Source organism: Phasianus colchicus, chromosome 1, assembly GCF_987193195.1.
Source record: "Phasianus colchicus chromosome 1, bPhaCol1.hap1.1, whole genome shotgun sequence".
Classification (NCBI taxonomy): domain Eukaryota; kingdom Metazoa; phylum Chordata; class Aves; order Galliformes; family Phasianidae; genus Phasianus; species Phasianus colchicus.
The window spans coordinates 145,075,696-145,093,466 of NC_143436.1; the positions used below are offsets into that span (position 1 = coordinate 145,075,696).

At 39.8% G+C, this 17,771-nt stretch overlaps 1 protein-coding gene across 4 annotated transcripts in view; it reads left to right on the forward strand.

Annotated features, from left to right (window-relative positions):
• The window catches only part of GGACT (gamma-glutamylamine cyclotransferase), a 29,956-nt gene that overhangs the window by 7,314 nt on the left and 4,871 nt on the right, over nucleotides 1-17,771 (forward strand). Inside the window, exon 1 of one of the 4 annotated variants that reach the window (XM_090129288.1) lies at nucleotides 2,760-2,857. The exons of the other annotated variants lie outside the window; for them this stretch is intronic. The gene's annotated coding sequence lies outside the window, so the exon portion shown is untranslated. Of the gene's footprint in view, nucleotides 1-2,759; nucleotides 2,858-17,771 lie in introns of those variants that run through there. 4 annotated transcript variants of the gene reach the window in all.

Here is a 17,771-nt window from a genome sequence, read left to right on the forward strand (position 1 = left end):
TAGTAATAACCTGAAATGAAAATTACTGTGTTGGTGTTCTTGTTTGTTTTGTTTTAGTCATTGTGATCAGATTTGTTTTGGTAATAGGATTTGAGAATATGCGAGAAGGAAAATTGAAGGCAATTTTAACCAGTAGCAGTTGGGTAGAACAGAACTTCAGGTAAGATGGGAACCATGAAACAACATGAACAAGATGGGGAGCATGAAACAACAAAATGAAACAACAACAAAAACAACAAAAGATGCCACTGTTTTTGGCTGATAAGTGGACAGGCTTGAATTTCAAGGTGGTAGTATTTAGTGTGGGGAAAAGACGACAACCTGGATCTGGGGGTGTTAGTTTACAGCTGGCTGAACACGAGCTAGCTGTGTGAACAAGTGGCCAAGAAGGCCAATAGTATCCTGGCTTGTATCAGAAATCCTGTAGCCAACAGGAACAGGGAGGTGGTCATCCCTTTGTACTCAGCACTGACAAAGCTGCACCTCAAGTTCAGTTTTGGGCCCCTCACTAGAAGAAAGACATTGAGGCCCTGGAGCATGTCCAGAGAAGGGTTTGGAGCACAAGTCTTATGGGGGGCAGCTGAGGGAGCTGGGATTGTTTAGACTGGAGAAGAGGAGGCTCATGGGAGACCTTATCTCTCACAACTTGAAAAGAAATCAGGGTTGGGGTTGACCTCTTCTCCCAGGTAATTAGCGGTAGGACACGAGGGAATGGCTTTAAGTTACACCACAGGAGGTTCACACTGGGTATTAGGAAAAATTTCTTCTCAGAAAGTGTGGTCACATTTTGGAACAGGGAGGTGGTGGAGTTGCTGTCGCTGGAGGTTTTCAAGAGAAGAGTAGATGTGGCACTGTGGGATGTGGATGGTGGGCATGGTGGAGATGGGTTGATGATTTGACTGGATGATCTCAGTGGTCTTTTTGAAACTTAGCAATTCTATGAACCCTACGGAGATTTGGAAAAGTAAAGTGTGAGAAGAGAGTTCCACCTAGAGATTACAAGGTGGAAAATAGAACCTTGCAGTGAACTTGGCATTCAGATACATTCAGGAGTATCAACTGCTGTTGATTTTCTTTGAGGTAATATTTACAACTAAATTTAGACTTTTTGTAGAATGAGTAAGTGAGAATCCAATCTCAACATTGCATAATATTTCCACTAAAAGGGGATGGTGTGTGGCAACATACAGCACGTAGGTGGAGTGTGGCAACATGTACTTTGAAGCAGTGCTTTAAAACTACATTACCTCACATTACCCTGTTGTCTACAGGACTGTTTCGTGTTGTGCTACATGTGATATGTGGTGGTACTGTTTAGTAAATATTATGTTTGGATGTAGGAACAGGAGAATAACTTAATTAAGAATTGATAGGATTGCATAGAGCTAAGCCTGCACTGTATGAGAAATTACACGAATAAGGGAAATGTTTTGACGTAATTTATGGAGTGGAGCTCCAGGCTTAATTTTGCCTTAGCTGAAAATTATAAAGGGAATAAATCCCAACAGGATGTTTATCATAACATACACACATTTCCCACATCAGACCACTAACCTGCTCCAAGTTGCACTGCTTGCTGTAATGTAATTCCAATACTCCAGCAGCAATGAGAACTTTCTGCATGTGAATCCAGTCACTGGCCAGATCTTTCTGAAGTTCATTTCAGATATGAAAAATAACATAAAGTTAGATGCTTATAAACTTTGTCTGGTTGAGAAGAGTGTCTTTGGGGAAGGTGACATAAAGGGCTCAAAAACAAAATAATCTTTTTGACTTCTCTGGACTGCAGATCTTTAGTCATTGTCTCTAACAGAAGTGAAATTCAGGAGAGGCTGAGCATAAAAGAAAGGCAACTTTTAAATTGATCATGTAGATTAATTTATATTATAAGTTGGCGGTTTCATCTGATTAAACTCTCCTTATGCAATGGGCTGTATTTTGTGCTTGTAGTTCCAGATATAATTAATTTCTTAGTTGTGTGATTATTTATAGCTAGGTGAACCTTTAAGAGACCTGCTTAAAGAATCAAGCATCAAACATCTTGGAGAAGACAAACAGGTGCAGTAAAAAGAGAAAAAAGGTTTTTTGGTGTCTTTCCATTTTCCTAGTATGAGGCTTCATAATGAGATACCCTGTCTTGCTGTTTTTTCCTCTCATTTTTATTCTTATTTATATTTACCTTTACTTATCTTCTTGAAATATCAAGAAATTTAGGTCAAAATATATCCGAATCCATCTGCTCATTTAGTCTGTTCTTTTACTGCTAGTAGATTAGATTTCTTAATTAACTATGCTTAATGACAATTTGCTATGTTAATGGGTGGCACCAAGCATCTTTAACTTTGTATGTGATTCATTTTTGCAGTGAGGTTATTTTTCTAATTTCTACATATCCAATAAATGATTTGATCTCTTTTATTTGTCCAGTTGTAGTCTATGTATCTTACATGTGACTTCTATTTCAGTGATGCTGTATGCAAAAACCCAATTAGGATCTGTAATTCAGCTGCCTTTATTTTCAGTTTGGAATTCTGTTAATTATCACAGAATCACGGAAAATATTTTAGTTATGCATTCACATAAGAACTTCATGCTTTCCATCCTTTTGAAGTCTGTCAAGATTTAGAGCATAAAGTTTCTGGCCTTTTAATTCTATGTTCTTCAGATGTGTTTAATTTCATTTTAATGTTCTGAGTGCATGTGTCAACCTTCACAGTTGTTGCAACCGAACTGTAAACAGAGTTGTGCAGAGTGGTGCAGCAGCCACATGACCTGGTAGGTATGGTTCTGGGGGAGAGGAGCAGGTGATACTTATTCCCTTTAGGACAGTTTGCCTTTCATGACTCTGCCAGATCAGGTAATGTGGTCTTTCTTTTGGCTAATATTTGAGGGTTGTATATGGGATGGGGGATTGTTTCTCTGACATTTCTCCCCCTCCTCTCCCCCGTCTACAGTAGCCTACTGAAGCCCAACTGAATTTTATCATCTGACTTTTTACTTCAGGTAGTTGAAGTGCTTTAGGAGTGTTTTAGGAAAAAAAATATTAGGAAATGTTGTCAATGACAATGAAACAGGCGGTCTGCTAAGAGGGAAGATCATTCAACTTTCCAGTAATTTTGAGGTCTGTAAAGAATAAGTGCATGCACAAAATTACTGTTTGCTTCAGCAGCTCTTCTTGGATCTGACCTTCTTATTATTTCTGTGCTGTGAGCAGAGCTGCTGCTGCTGTAACTTGTGTAGCATATCATCTGAGCTACCACAGTATAATCGATGACTTGATTTTTTTTCTAAGAGAGGTGTGTCAGCTTACCTTTTTTATTATTATTATTATTATTTCCCCAGAGACCTGTGGCATGACTCTGGATCACATCCATGCCCATGTGTGACGATTCACCTGCGAGTCTCTAGTAACTTAACTCCAATCACATATGCAGGAAACAATACATGGAAAAAATGTGTGTGCAGAATTTTCCTGTGTGTAGAGCACTCATGGTGTGTCTTGTCTACAGTTACCTCATTGACAGCTTGGAGGAAACCTGTGTGAGGCTATAGATTTCCAGTAATTACTCAATTAATCTGTATGAGTGATTTATCTTACCAGCTTGCTATCAATAGAGCAAATACAACATATGCCTGTAAGCAAAATATGGTTTATATTTTTAAAATCTCTAATAGCAATTATTTCAGATCTTCTTATGGCTAAGATATATCATGTCTATGATCTGAAAACAATAGTATTTAACAAGTAAAATAGACAAAATTAAGGCTTGTTTTTTTAGGTTCAGGTTTGTAGTTGCTTTTATGTTCTGTGTGGGAAGTAGGATGACAGTCTTGCAGACTCTAAGGGCAAAAGTCTCTGCTGCTTTCTACCTGAGGAGCCGAAGGTTCCAGTGGGGAATGGTAATAGTGAATTGCCAGGCTATTCTTTAGGCTGTGGTGGTGGAGTCCTGGGTCACTCTCTTACTTTGCCTTTTTTCAGTGCTTCTATCAGACCAAAGATGTACTGCTGGCCTGGCACTGCTCTGCCTTTCAACCGGGCATACCTTATGTCTGGCAGATGTGCACATGTTCCAACCAGCACCAGCTTCAGGACTAAGAACAGTCTTTCTAGAAAAGTTTCGTGCCCCCTCTCCTTGGAGGACTCTAACCCATATCTCCTACGAACATCTGATCTTGCTGCAGCTTGTCCTTTTGAAGCTGCAAAAGCAGGACTTGGATGGTCCAAGAGCAATAGATGTAGAAATTTGGGATTACATCTCTGAGTATAGTTGGCAGGTGCTGTGTGGAATAGGAATGGGCAGGAATCCAACAATCCAATTTTGTTCTTTCTTTTCAGGGTTATTGCTATTTGGAAAAAAAAAAAAATCCGAAATCAAATAATTGCACAGTGACTGTAAACAGGCCTATAAACCTATCTATAAACAGATTCAGAGCAGGATTTAAAAGTCTCTTCCAGATCCAATGACTGGACTGCAGAATCAACTTCTTGCTGTTCATGTGCAGTCTTCATCAAAATAGCACTGCTTTCTATGCAGAGCATATGAATTAACCTGCTGTTTGTTTCTCCATTTTTGAAGGAGAGCTAAGAGACTACCTAATCCAATTCCTTGGCAAAACACAAATCTAGAAGTAGTACTGTTATTTCTAATAGAGATTTGACTAACCTGCTGCTTAGTATTACTTACAGTGGAGAATTCCCAGCCCTCCGAGATGATCTGAGCTCTTCTGAGGCACTGTGCTTACCAGTAGATAAATCAGTCTTTCCTAAGGTCTGTATTTGGAATTTAAGTGCACTGGGTCTTCTGTAAAAGTAGATGTGGTTTGAAGCTTTCTGCCTCTTCTTTTAATTAGTGTGCTTTTGTATAATTACAGGCATGACCTAGTTTCTCTAAAATAAATGATCACAGTAGATTCTTACCTCCCCGTGTTTTCTTGGCCTGTGATTACTCTCCTTTCTGTCCAATTGATCACATTTTGGAAGTGTGGTGCTCAAAGCTGCACATACTATTCTATTTGTGACCAGATCAGAGTTGGAGATTATGTTCACGTGTCTTACTAATGATACACTTGTTTGTACATAAACATTAGGATATTTTTTCCAAGAGTACCACATTGTTGACTCATGCTGAGTTCATGATTATTATAACTGCCAAATCTATTTCTACAGAGCTTCTGTTAAGCTTATCTTTCCCCAGATTTTGTTTATGCAGTTGAGTATTCCTGACTAATCTTGGAAATCAGCGCTGACCTTAGTTGAATTGCTGCTGCAGAGCAGCAACTCTGTAGAGACTTGTAGGGCAAAAAATCAGTTTCGTGTGCAGCATTGTGGTATTACATGCATCTTTCACGTGAGTCAATATTTTCATTGCCATGAACTAGTATTTCTCTGCTAGGTGAACAAATGTACCAAATTTTATGCATAATTTCTAACCATTTTTTAATCTAAGTACCAACAGTTTGTGTTAAATCATGTTGGTTTTTTTTTTCTGGCTTGCTTATGAGAATATCTTGAATAACAGTATCAAAAGTTCTTCCAAGGTCAAGATTTAAAAAAAATACCTCCTCTAGGTAAAGATCATTGTTTTTCAGCACCCAAGCATCCTACCACCTGGTGAGGGAGGAAACTAGTTCTGTGCCTAATCTGCCTATTTATTTTTATAACTGGACAGTCTACATCCCTTTTTGTATTCCATAAGAATTGATATTTTTAATACATTTTTATTGTAAGAACTTCTTTATTGTGAGAGTGACAGGGCACTTGGACCAGGCTACCCAGAGAGTTTGTGGAATCTCCTTCTCTGGAAATATTCAAGACCTGCCTGGACACTTTTCTGTGCCACCTATTGTAGGGAACTTGCTTAGCAGGGAGGTTGGAATAGATGACCTACAGAGGTCCCTTCCAACCACTACGAATCTCTGGTTCTTGAATTAACGATGGAAAAAGTGAGTGGCTCCATACAAATGCTGTCTCCTAGGTCTGTCTTGGCAGCCTTTTCCCAGTCCTCTGGGCAGTTCACTCTGCTCAGCCTCTCCCACTGAGTGCAGGTCAGAGAGGAGATGCCTAGAACTGCTCAGAAGAGTAGCCAGACAAACCTCTCTGACCTATGTATTACTTCAGCAGCTGTACTTCTGCTCCTATTCTTGTCAAGTTGAAGTACATGCTTGTTAAGATGACCACAGAATGTTTGCATGTTTGGGAGAAAAGGGTTCTTGAAGACCTGTGTTTTAATTATTGATTTTCATTATTGTTATTATTTTCCCTTTCCAAAAGAGATCAGGGGCCAGGGAGTCCTAAAACAGTTGACACTGGTTTGTTCTACAGACAGCTTTTTCTTTTTTTCTCTCCCCTCTCCCTTCTGAAATGCTGAAGAAGCTGGAGAACAAGCAGAGTTGTTGTTAAATAAATCATGCATATAAAACTTGTCTACCTTCATTAGCCCACAAGACTTAGCTAGTCTCTTTTTAAAAGTTGTTTTTAGTAACATCTGTTAATTGGGAGGAAAGCTCTTTTTTTATTAATGATTCAGCATCCTTATTCTCAGGGTTCAGGTTTTTTTCTACTTTGTTACTTTTTTTTTCTTAATCAGAATTTTGATCTGAAGATCCTGCTGCTGTTCTCTTTTGATCTTGTTTTATTTAGGGCTTTACTGTTTGACTGCAGTATTAAGGGTTGTGTTGCTTTGTTATCCTCCTTTTAGGTGATGTGGTTATGCAGAATCAAAATGCTGGCCAGCACAAATGATTTGAGAGGTAGTAAACACCTTGATGGAGCATAGGGATCTCCAGCAAACTTTGTTCACCTGGAAGTTATTCTGCTGACCACGTTAGCCTTTCTGTTCTAGCTTTAAAATCCACGGTGGCTGTACTAAAACCTGAATATCCACATCCATAGAAGCCCCTGTATCTCACTGAAAAAAAATAAAGACAAAGTTTTCTGTAGGAAATTCATAATTAGTGAAAGTGTACGTATAATGTTTTTACCAAGTGAATTAAAAAAGTCTTGACCACATCTTCTTCTGTATTATTTCAGTTTTCTGATAAATTATTTTCTTCTGAAATAGAATCAAAATCTTCTGACAGCTTTAAAGTATTGCATTCATTTGTTGCAATACAGTATTTTCAGTCTTCCATGTATAAGATGCTTATGACTCTTCTGAAATTCAGGATTCCTTCAGTAATGCATTTGAAAAGCTATATTTAAGAAACTTAGCACAACTTAGATCGTATATCAATTGATCTAAATGTCTGCCAAAATCCAGTTTGGATTTTGAAATAAGCATCAAAAGCTGAAAAAGCTTTCATTCCCTTACGCCCATTATCTTAAAGTTTAAAGTAAAAAAAAAATATGCATTTTCTTTCACATTAAAGTAGTGAAATACAATGTTACTCGTTATGACTGTCTTGGCATTTTCCATTAATTTGACTGTTTTCTTGTTACAGTGGAAGGAAGGAAGGACCAAAGTATATTTAATCTCTGATATTTGATGTTTTTATTTAGTGTCTTAGAGATCCAGGTAGCGACAAACAAAAACACTCCCCTTACTGTCCATTCTTAGGGAAACCATCATAATGATTGTTAATGCAGCTCTCTTAAACTGGACAGAAAAGTGGTGGTTTGCTAGTACAAAAAATGAAATTGCATTCAGCTGAATTCTGATGTAGAAATCATCAGCAGTTAATGCTTTTTCGCAAATTAAGTGTAGGATTTGGCTTGCTCAAAATTTGGAGATACAGAATGATTTTTTGCTTTGCTTCAGGTTGTGTTTAACCTTGAGTAAAAGATGAAGGTTTTTAGACAACTTTGTTTCATTTTTAAAATAGCCTGCTACGGTCAGTTAACAGGTCACTTAACCACTAAATCCATGTATGCCCATCATTTCCCATATTTTTCTATGGTTCCTCTTTTATTTGAAATATTACTTTCCTAAAATCAAAGCACACACAACTACAGAGCATCTTACATACAAATATACAGCGTTATTCTGCTGACACCAGGTGTTGAAAGTAAAAAATGTAATGCATTATGTATTCAGAAGCACGCTTTTGTTAGCTGAGAGTTATCAGGAAGTAAATGGTAAGTGAATGAAAGTTTGTCATTTCACAATACTTGAAGTGATCTGTTTTTAAAATAGATGTTCACATGTTGAAAATCAGAAGTGATCTATTCATTAGCCATTTTTTTCAAGCCATATCAAACAAGACAACATTAAATTCTTGTATGCTTTCTCTCCTTCCTATGCCTTGTTAGTACATCAAGTGTAACTCTTGTTGATTAGATTTTTTTTTTTTTAATTAGCATCAATAAGTGATTATTTGCTTAACACAGAAGTAAAATTAATTGAGACTTCCAAATGTCCCTACATACTTGCTGCCAAATCATGGAGAAATGGTGTTCAGGATAGTAACATGTTAGTGTACTTAGGGATTGGAAGCTGCTATAGATTGCTGTACTGAATGATGTTCGGGCAGGGGGATAGAATTGATTCATTCAATTTGTTCAAGAACTGATATCTTCAAGAACTGTAAATATAACACTTTACCATCAAGTTGATCTGAACAGACCTCAAAGATTATCTAGTTTCAACCCCCCTGCTATGTGCAGGGTCACCAACCAACAGGCCAGACTGCCTTGAATGCCTCCAGGGATGGGGCATCCACAGCCTCCTTGGGCAACCTGTTCCAGTGCATTCCAAGCTCATTTAAGATCAGCTGTGAAAATAGTGCTACCTTTCTCCAGATAACCACAACCTTCCATAACACAGGGATGGAAGCTCTGCTCTTAAGATTCCTGATCGTTCCTCCCACTCACTATATTTCAATTATATTTTCAACACTTCAGAGATAATGTTTATGTTTAAAATTATCTGTTAATTATATCTTAAGTTCAAATATATGGTTACTGGTTAATCTGTAAAATCAGCTTTCCAGTGTGAAACGTATTAGATGTGAGGCTGTAGGGGTGTTCACTCAGAACCACCTCTTGAAACTCTCAGACCATAGTTATTTAGTCTGCTACTTCTAGGCCAAGATCTTGCAGTGCAAGCAGTCAAATTTTAAAACGTGATGCTGACTTCTTCATAGTATTTAGCAGAGACTCATTAGTTTTGTCACAGTCTAAAAATAAATAATAAATGGTGGCTGAAAATTTACTGTAAGTTAGGGGGAAAGTTGCTAACCAGAAGAAACGGTTGGTTTTACTTGTGCTTTAGAGTAGGAGTGTGTTGACATCCGATCCCTGTTAGCTCATCATGGTAAGTATTTGTCTGTTCACTTGGGAATTATCTAAGCTTTTCTACTTAAAAAATAAGAATCCTGAGTGTTACCTGCAGGTCCCGGAACAGCATCATGCTTATCTTTGCCATTTTTGTGTGTCATATGATTGTTTATAATAAGACTGAGCAAACTCAGTGATGACACGTAAGATGGATGAGTTATCCCTTAAGATAGTACGACCACCTCCACAGCCTTATTTTCATCCTTGCTGATCTCATCTAGAATGCAAGATTCAGTTGCAATTGAACAATTTTTTCATTAAACATTGGCAGCATTGAGTTAACAGTGTGTTCAGGCAGCCAGGAAAGCCAACCCTATCTTGGGATGCATCAAGCATGGCATTGCTATAGCTGGTTGAGGGAAGTGAATGTCCTACTCTACACAGCTCTGGTGCAGCCTCACCCCAGGTTTGGGGTCCAACAGTACAAAATGACATAAAATTAGAGAAGACTGAAGGGAGACCTCATTGCAAAGACCTCACCGCAACCTACAGCTTCTTCACAAGGGGGAGCGTAGGAGCAGTGCTGATCTCTTCTCTCTGGTGACAAGGGAATGGCACAAAGCTGCATAAGGGGGGGGGTTCGGCTGGAAATCTGGAGAAGGCTCTTCTCCAGAGGGTGGTCATGCAATGGAACTGGTTTCCCACGGCACCAAGCTTGCTGGAGCTCAAGAAGTGTGAGGACAGCGTTCTCAGACATACAGCTTGATTTTTCAGTTGTCCTGTGTGGAGCAAGGAGTTGGACTCAGTAATCCATGTGGGCCTCTTTCAGTTCAGGAGATTTTATGATTCTTTGCGCAACTTTCATTTGCTTTTTCCTTTATGCAGTGCCTATTGTAGCCTTTGACCTGGATGTAATATGCCTTTGGCCTTGACTTTGTATTGTGCTGTTGTACACCAATTCATTTTAGCCCTTGGACTGCTCAGTCTCCTAAAGTGGGTCCCAAACCCTGTTCCTTGGACCAAAACAGATAATGAATAAACAAGCAATATCTTTCACAGCTCAGGTATTCTGAGAAAAGCTGTCAGACTTTTTGCTTTGCTGAGACAAGTGTCTGATGGAAAGGGATGGGTAAATGGTAGATGTCAAGACCTTGGGAAAGGCACTTAAGAAATTTGTTCAATTTTGTTTTCCTTTTATGAACAAAGAAAATGATCAAAGCCCAAGTTTATAAGTGTTGAAGGTGATCTGTGATCACCTTTAGTTGGGATCTGCTTCTGTCAAAACTTGGCTATGTCTTAAGACCTTTGCCTGTGGCGTTCAGCTCTTGCTCCAGCCTTGTCTGCTTCTTTCCCCAGTGCAAAATTGAATCATAGAATCACAAGGTTGGAAAAGAGCTACAAGATCATCTAGTCCAACCACCCTCCCATTACCACTGCTACCACAAGCTACTAAACCAGATCTTGCAGCTCCTCATCCAGATGCCTCTTGAACACTGCCGGGGACGGCGACTCCACCACCTCCCTGGGCAGCCATTCCAGTGCCTGACCACTCTCTGAGAGAAAAAAATCTTCCTTATGTCTAATCCAAACTTCCTCTGGTACAACTTGCGGCCATTTCCTCAGGTCCTGTTTGTTGCCTGGGAGAAGAGGCCAAACCCCTCCTCACCACAGCCTCCCTTCAGGAAGTAGTAGAGCGTGATGAGGTCTCCCCTGAGCCTCCTCTTCTCCAGACTAAACAATCCCAGCTCCCTCAGCTGCTCCTCGTAAGACTTGTGCTCCAGACCCCTCACCAGTTTCGTTGCCCTTCTCTGGACACACTCCAGGGCCTCAATTGTAAAATGGGTCTTTCTTGTAGTGAGGGGCCCAAAACTGAACACAGTACTCAAGGTGCGGCCTCACCAGTGCTGAGTACAGGGGGATGATTGATTACCTCCCTTATCTGAGGTTTGATGAGAAGATTTAGTGAGACACTTTCTTAGATATTTGAATACCTTTAGGTATGATTTTTTCTGATATACACTTAAGTAACTTTGAATACTTACATCTCTAGAATGTTCTTAACCTCCCTGCTCCCTGGAAAAGAAATGTTTTTTCAGCTTCTTTGTTCTATCATGGTGCAGAAACATATCGTGGATGAAACACACCTGGTTGGTAGAAGCACAGTCCTTCACAAAATTATCCACTGCTGGAAAATATGAAACACTTCTGATGTCTAGAATCTTCAAGTCATCAAATGCAGACATCTGCAACTACAGGAAAAGAAGTAATAGGTGCTTGCTGTAAGATAAAACTCACAAGTGTACAAAGAGTATATGCATGAGGAGTAACGGTCTGTATTTGAAAGCCTAAGCTGTTTCAACTCTATATTTTTAACTCTGATAAATAAATAATAGAATGATCAAGGAAGCAAATCACTCACCGGTCTGTGCACTTGTGCCTTTCGCTGCTGTTTCTGCATGTAGGTGAGGTCACTTGGGTGTAGTTTTCTAAGATTTTACAAATACCTTTTATGGTGTTTCCTTCAAATAGTTGTTCTGGCTGTGTCTTAAAACTGTTTTTTGGTGGTTTGGGTAGGCATCTGCTGTAGCTGATGAGGATGATATCTTGTGCTGTTGCAACTATTAACTTCCAACATCTTATTTCAATTGCACAGCTCATAGGCTGTCTAAAATGTCTGTAGCATGAACCAGTCCTCCTCAAGATGTGTCATGCATTGATTTCACAGGCACACAGCTGCTTGCTTTGGCAGGGCCACTGATAAATAAAATAGCATTGATTGCCAAGGAATTTGAACAGTAACTTCTCTCTGTGCTGACTGTATGTACTTTAAAGTAGGCTACCTTAATCTTCCCTTAACTAACTACCTATTCATATACAGTCCTTTCAGTGACTTTCTCCAGTCCTACTTTTGTTTCATATTAAATTAAATATTTTACCTTTCTTGGAGTTGGTCATGTTGTCCTTGTCTAAGGAAGAAACAGGTTTTTTTAAAGACATTTATCTAGCTTTTTTTAACATTCAAAACCACATTACAAATTATTATCCTAATTTATTGCTAGTACTTGGTTCTGTTCTTCCTTCATCAAGTTAGGATCAGAAATTCCTTCTTGAAGATCACTATGTCACATGTTCCATCAGATATGAAACCACTCCTTACCTGAAAGTAAAGTTTTCATTCAATGCATCTTGACAGGGCACAAATGGATTTCTTGTCTTCTTGCTTATCTTTGTTTCCACCAGGCAGGAGGATATGTGAGCTTCTGTTCAGTATGTCTTCTGGAGATGAACGCATTTGTTCCAGTGCCTTCCTGAGTGCCATTTCATAGGTTTTTCAGATGGTCCCAGAATATGTATTTGTTTCTTCAGTGCAGAAGATAGCACACCAGGAAATGTATTTACTTCAAGATAAGGATTCTTTGCTATTTGATGCTAAAGGCAGGTCTTTCTTGGAGAACAAAAAATAAGATCAGGAAAGTTGAAATAACTCATTAGTTTTCTTTTCATGATGATATGACTTTTTTTTATAGTAAACTTGGTACTAATTTCTAAACAGAAGTGATATGCCTCGGTGGGACTGAAGTAATTACATACATCTGCTGTTGGTTCTCTGTAGTTTTGATGTGAGTATCTGTTTTGTTTTGCCTTTTATTATACTAGAAAATGGTGGGGAAAGATTTAGTGGTGAGATATGGATTAGGTTATTATTTTCAACATGTATAGCTGCGAGCTGAAATTCACTACAGGAAAAAGAAGTTTTTTTGTTATATAAAACTACCTGATATGCATAATTCATCAAAGCAAGACTTGCATAGTTATTTAATTAATTAGCCAAATAAAATAATGGCTGTTAGTGAATTGTGCTTTGTTTCTCTTCCTGTATTTCATGTGTTAAATATTACTCTTTCTCACAAGTTCTGTTCATGACGTGAAAGGATGGCACAAGGCTCCCTTGTCATCGCCTTCTTAGCTTTAAAAAAAATTGACCTGAATAAGTTTAAATAAAGTGAAAGGAAAATATCACAGAAAGAGGATATGTTGAACTTTATTTTTTTTTTAATCTTTTCCAGTGTTTGTCTAGTGGCCATCTCCACATCAGTGGTCTGACTTGCTTCAGAGCTGTCATAGCAAACAAATAATATTACAACTGTACTTCAGTATTTTCTGAATACTCCACTTTTCCTCTTGTGCACATTACTGACCTCACCTGTGCCCTTCCCAATGCCAAGAAGGGCCTTTTCTCCCAGTACTAGTTAGTGGCATGCGTATACCCATACTCATATTAATACTTCTAATCTGTATTTTTTAATGAGTATATTCATGCCATTTTATTCAGCTAGCTTTTGTACATCCCTGCTTCACAGCAAACGTGCTTGGCCATTACCCTGTGCTGTCTGTGCCCTTCCTGGTTGAGTATTTAAAATAGTGGCTGCATTTAAATCTGGTGGTTCCTCCATTACAGCTGGTTTTAATCTTCCTCATTTTCTGTGGGCCTCTAACATTTTCCAAGAAAAGCGTGGTTCTTCTGCATAGAAATGTTATGTATATACATGAGTGCTATAAATGTATGTGAATTACCTTTCTTTGGCCCTTAGAAGTTGCCTACCCAAGGAATCATAGGCTGGAAAAAAATGTCTATCAGGATTTTCTAATCCTTAATTTCTGCCAAGTTTATCACAGGTTTGTGTTTCAGTGACTCGTCTACAGCAATGTAGGTAGGTGGTTTCCAGGAAAAAGGAAACAATAGTTCAGTATTACGTGACCCTGTAGCCAGTACAGAATTGCTCCCCCTGCTCAGCTCTTACCATTGCACCAGGAGCTCACTACTGTCTCACCTGCCTACTGCATGACAAGGCCTGAGATGACACCACCTGGATGCTTGTGTCACTTGGGGCTCACAGGCTGCCGGGCTCTGAGCATCACCAACACTGGGCTAGCTGAAAGGTGTGCGTGGCCATGGAGGCTGCTGTGCTGATGGCTGTTTAAAAGCTTCCTCCAGGCTGACCCACATCCCTGAGGGATGACTGAAGGGAGCCTCCGCAGAGCAGGTAGTGCTGTGCTGGGACCAGCCGGGCATCTCTCTGCTCCATACAAAGTGTTACTGTGCGGTGTTTTCCACATCCCGTTCCAGCACTGCTTTGTGGAAAGGCACCTTGCAATCTAGCACAAACCTGATCTTTTCTCCCTTCCATTTCTCCCTCACCAGCTTTTCAGCATAGAAAAATGTGTTCCCATGCTTAGGTACTCAGAGTGTTTGCTGCGTTTCACAGGCTGAGATGCTCTTCCCGATCGAAAACAACTGACTGAACGTTCTGAGTATTGGCATGTAAATCAGTGTGCTGACCTTGCTGGGGTCTGGGAAAACCCGTCCCAGCTTCAGACTGCATTTGAGCCTCAGGATGTCAGCAGTTTGAATCACTGTGCTATGCCCTGCATGCCAATTGCAGAAACCACTTCAAATTCACAGTGGTATTTGTAACTACCAGGAGCAAGGCTAGCACAACAGGGCTGCAGCATCAACAGTTGTTGCCTACTTTTTCTTCTGTGATGGCATCTGGCATTTGAAGTTAACATTCTTTTTCTTTCCTCTGTCACTTTTTGTGCAGATAAAACAATTTAAGCCTGTGTATTAGTGGGGTGCTTCAACACTGATGGGCAGCTAAATACCACCATGCAGCTCTCTCACCCAACAGGAGGAGGAATGTAGGATGGGAAAAAGGCTCAGGGAAAAAGGACAGAGAGATCGCTTTCCTAATATCATCATGGGCAAAACAGACTCAGCATAGGGCGGGTTAATTTATTGCCTGTTACTAACAGACTAGAGCAGTGAGAAACTAAAAGCAAACTGCAAACACCTACCATTCACCCTCCTCTACTTCCTACCCCTAAGTGATACAGAGTAAGGGCTCTGTTTGCAGAGGCCACCTCTGCAGCCTCCCTCCTACAAAAACCCTGCCGTGTAAACCCAATACAACTAAAGGTGCAGACAAAAGATAGAGAATCACAGAATGGTCTGTGCTGGAAGGGTCCTTAAAAACCATTCAATCCCACCCTCCCTCTGGAACAAGTTGCCCAGGGCGCCATCCAACCTGGATTGGAACTCTTCCAAAGATGGGACATCTGCAGCTTCTCTGGGCATCCTGCACCCGTGTCTCACAGTGAAGAATCTCTTCCTGATATCTAATGTAAATATACCCTCTTTCACTTTAAAACCATTACACCTTGTCCTGTTGCTACAGGCTGTAGTAAAAAGTCTCTCCCCAAAATATATTTATGTAGGTGATTTAAATGTCATGTACCTGACATAACTTTGATAAGGGTTTTGAGAAGTCATCTAGTTTGTTACCTTACTCTTAGGCAAGATTAACTGTAGTATCCAGGAGAGCTTGGACAAATTTCTGTTTTCAGGACTGGTTGGCTGGTTTTGAAGGTTCAGCACTCTTGGATTGTCTGAAAATGTTTCTTATAACAGTTGCCACTAAAAAGTAGGATGCTGAGGTATTGCAGTGCTCTTCTAGCACATCAATCTATTGCTCAACAGGAATCAGAAAGATGTTAGTGCAAAATGTGTGTAAGCAAAACAGGAAATGTGAGTTATATTACTGTATAAATCGATGGTTTATCCATCCTTGAAGATGTCAATTCCAGCTTCCCTGTCTCAGAAATAGATAAAGACTCTTCAGCCTAGAAGAGGGCAAGGGCTGACAAAGTGGTGGCACAGAAGAGGTGTACAGAGGGCACTTGGAGGAGGAGCCATCAGATGAAGCTAGCAGGTGGCAAGGAGAAATCCCAAGGCAATTTGTGTTCTTGGGCTCTTTCTGAGTATCTGAAATTGATCTGACATGTGGAGTACCTGCTCATTTTTATTGTGACTTATTGTGGTCGTTCTTAGGCTCTGTCTGTTTTTATGATTAGAAAGCTGTTTCTGTCTAAGTTAATTTTTCCATACATAAATTTTTTGTATATAGAGAACCACTTATCTCTTCTGTAAAATCTTCACTTGTAGCTGGTGTGTAGGAGCCCTGTTAGCTCCTGTTCAAGCTGAACTAATTGTTCAGTCTGTGCCTCAAAATAAGAGCCCTTGGTTCATTTTCTCAGTGATCTTTCTTGAGCTCATTTTAACTACCTTTGTAGTCCACAAATGTCTGAACTGTGGTATCAAAAACTTGATATAATAATCTTTTGGCTTATATGATATTACCCTATCAATACAGTCAATAGTACTCATAAAGTATTGTGGGGGCAGCTATTTCTTACCCACACAATTTGTTCACATCCGTTGTCTTTCCATTGTCTTCTTCCTACTCTTGTCCTCTTTGTGTGCTTGCAATCCCCTCTTGCCTCTTCACTGTCTAGAAGTTTAGCATGTTAATTAGTCTACAAATGCATCCAGCATGTTTCTGCATCACACCCCAGCATCGTTTTGTGTGTGCTAGCTTTATCCAATTGACATTTGGAGCCCTGTATACCTGCTGCTAATATTTACTTTGGTAATTAAGCTCTTCCTGGTAATAAGAAAAGAAAAAAAATATTATAATAAAAAACTTAGCTGTATAGATTTCTATCACTGTGTGATAGAATTGATGGTGATTGCAAAGAGTTTCAAGCAGATATAACCAAACATGGGCTATGATGCCAAGTCAGTGCCAGGAACGTGAGCAGCAGTGTGAATGCTGCTTGTTCTGACCCCAGCCATCCTTGGGACCGCTCACACTTCAGTGCAGCCCATTTGTGGTTTGGAGATATAAGCTGTGCAAGGGTGAGATGAAAAGTATCTGTGAGGCAGGTTAAGTGCCGTTTCAGGTAGTGCCTGGTAGTGTCCAACATGGCCCTGGTCACTGAATACTGTTGTTTGTTTTCACAAACCAGCACCTCGCAGTTTCTGAGCGAACAACTGCTGTGAGGAGACCATAACCTCTGGATTTCAAAGGAGCCATCGTTTCGCTGGTGCCTCTGTGGTTAATGTAAGAAAGGTGTCTTGCCATAAACTTTTCCGAGGTATTCAGCAAGGTTGGAAAGGGGTCGGCCCGGGCAGGAAGCCCTTGTCTGTGCTATAAAGAAAATAGCGAGTAACAAAATGAAAGCATCAAAGGCCCAACAGGATGCAGTCCCATGAGCCCTCTCTGGCATGTTAGTCCTGCTTGAAAGTTAGCATTGAGTGAAGAGTGACCTTAAAACTCGCTTCATTCAAACAGACTGGGCTCAAGTTTAAAGTTCAAGGCATTTTGTTTTTTCACCTGTTTCCTACAGTTTTAAGAAACTTCTGAAGAATTAATGTGTAACTATATCTGGTCACTGAGCCAGACCTAAGAATTTTTCTCAAGGGAAAATAGTGTTACTGTATGGAGGGAGAGAAATGGATACTTTCTGAGCTGCAAGGGAGAGCTTCAGCAAAATAAAACCCAAATCCACTGCTACGACAGTCACAAAGGGCTGCAGAGCAAGCGTGATGCACACACTGCTTCTTTTATTTTTCCAAAAAAGCTGCTGGGATGCAATAGTTTTTGGAACAACTGCAAAAAGGACACATGGCCAGAGCTGTTGGGAGGCAAGGCCATGC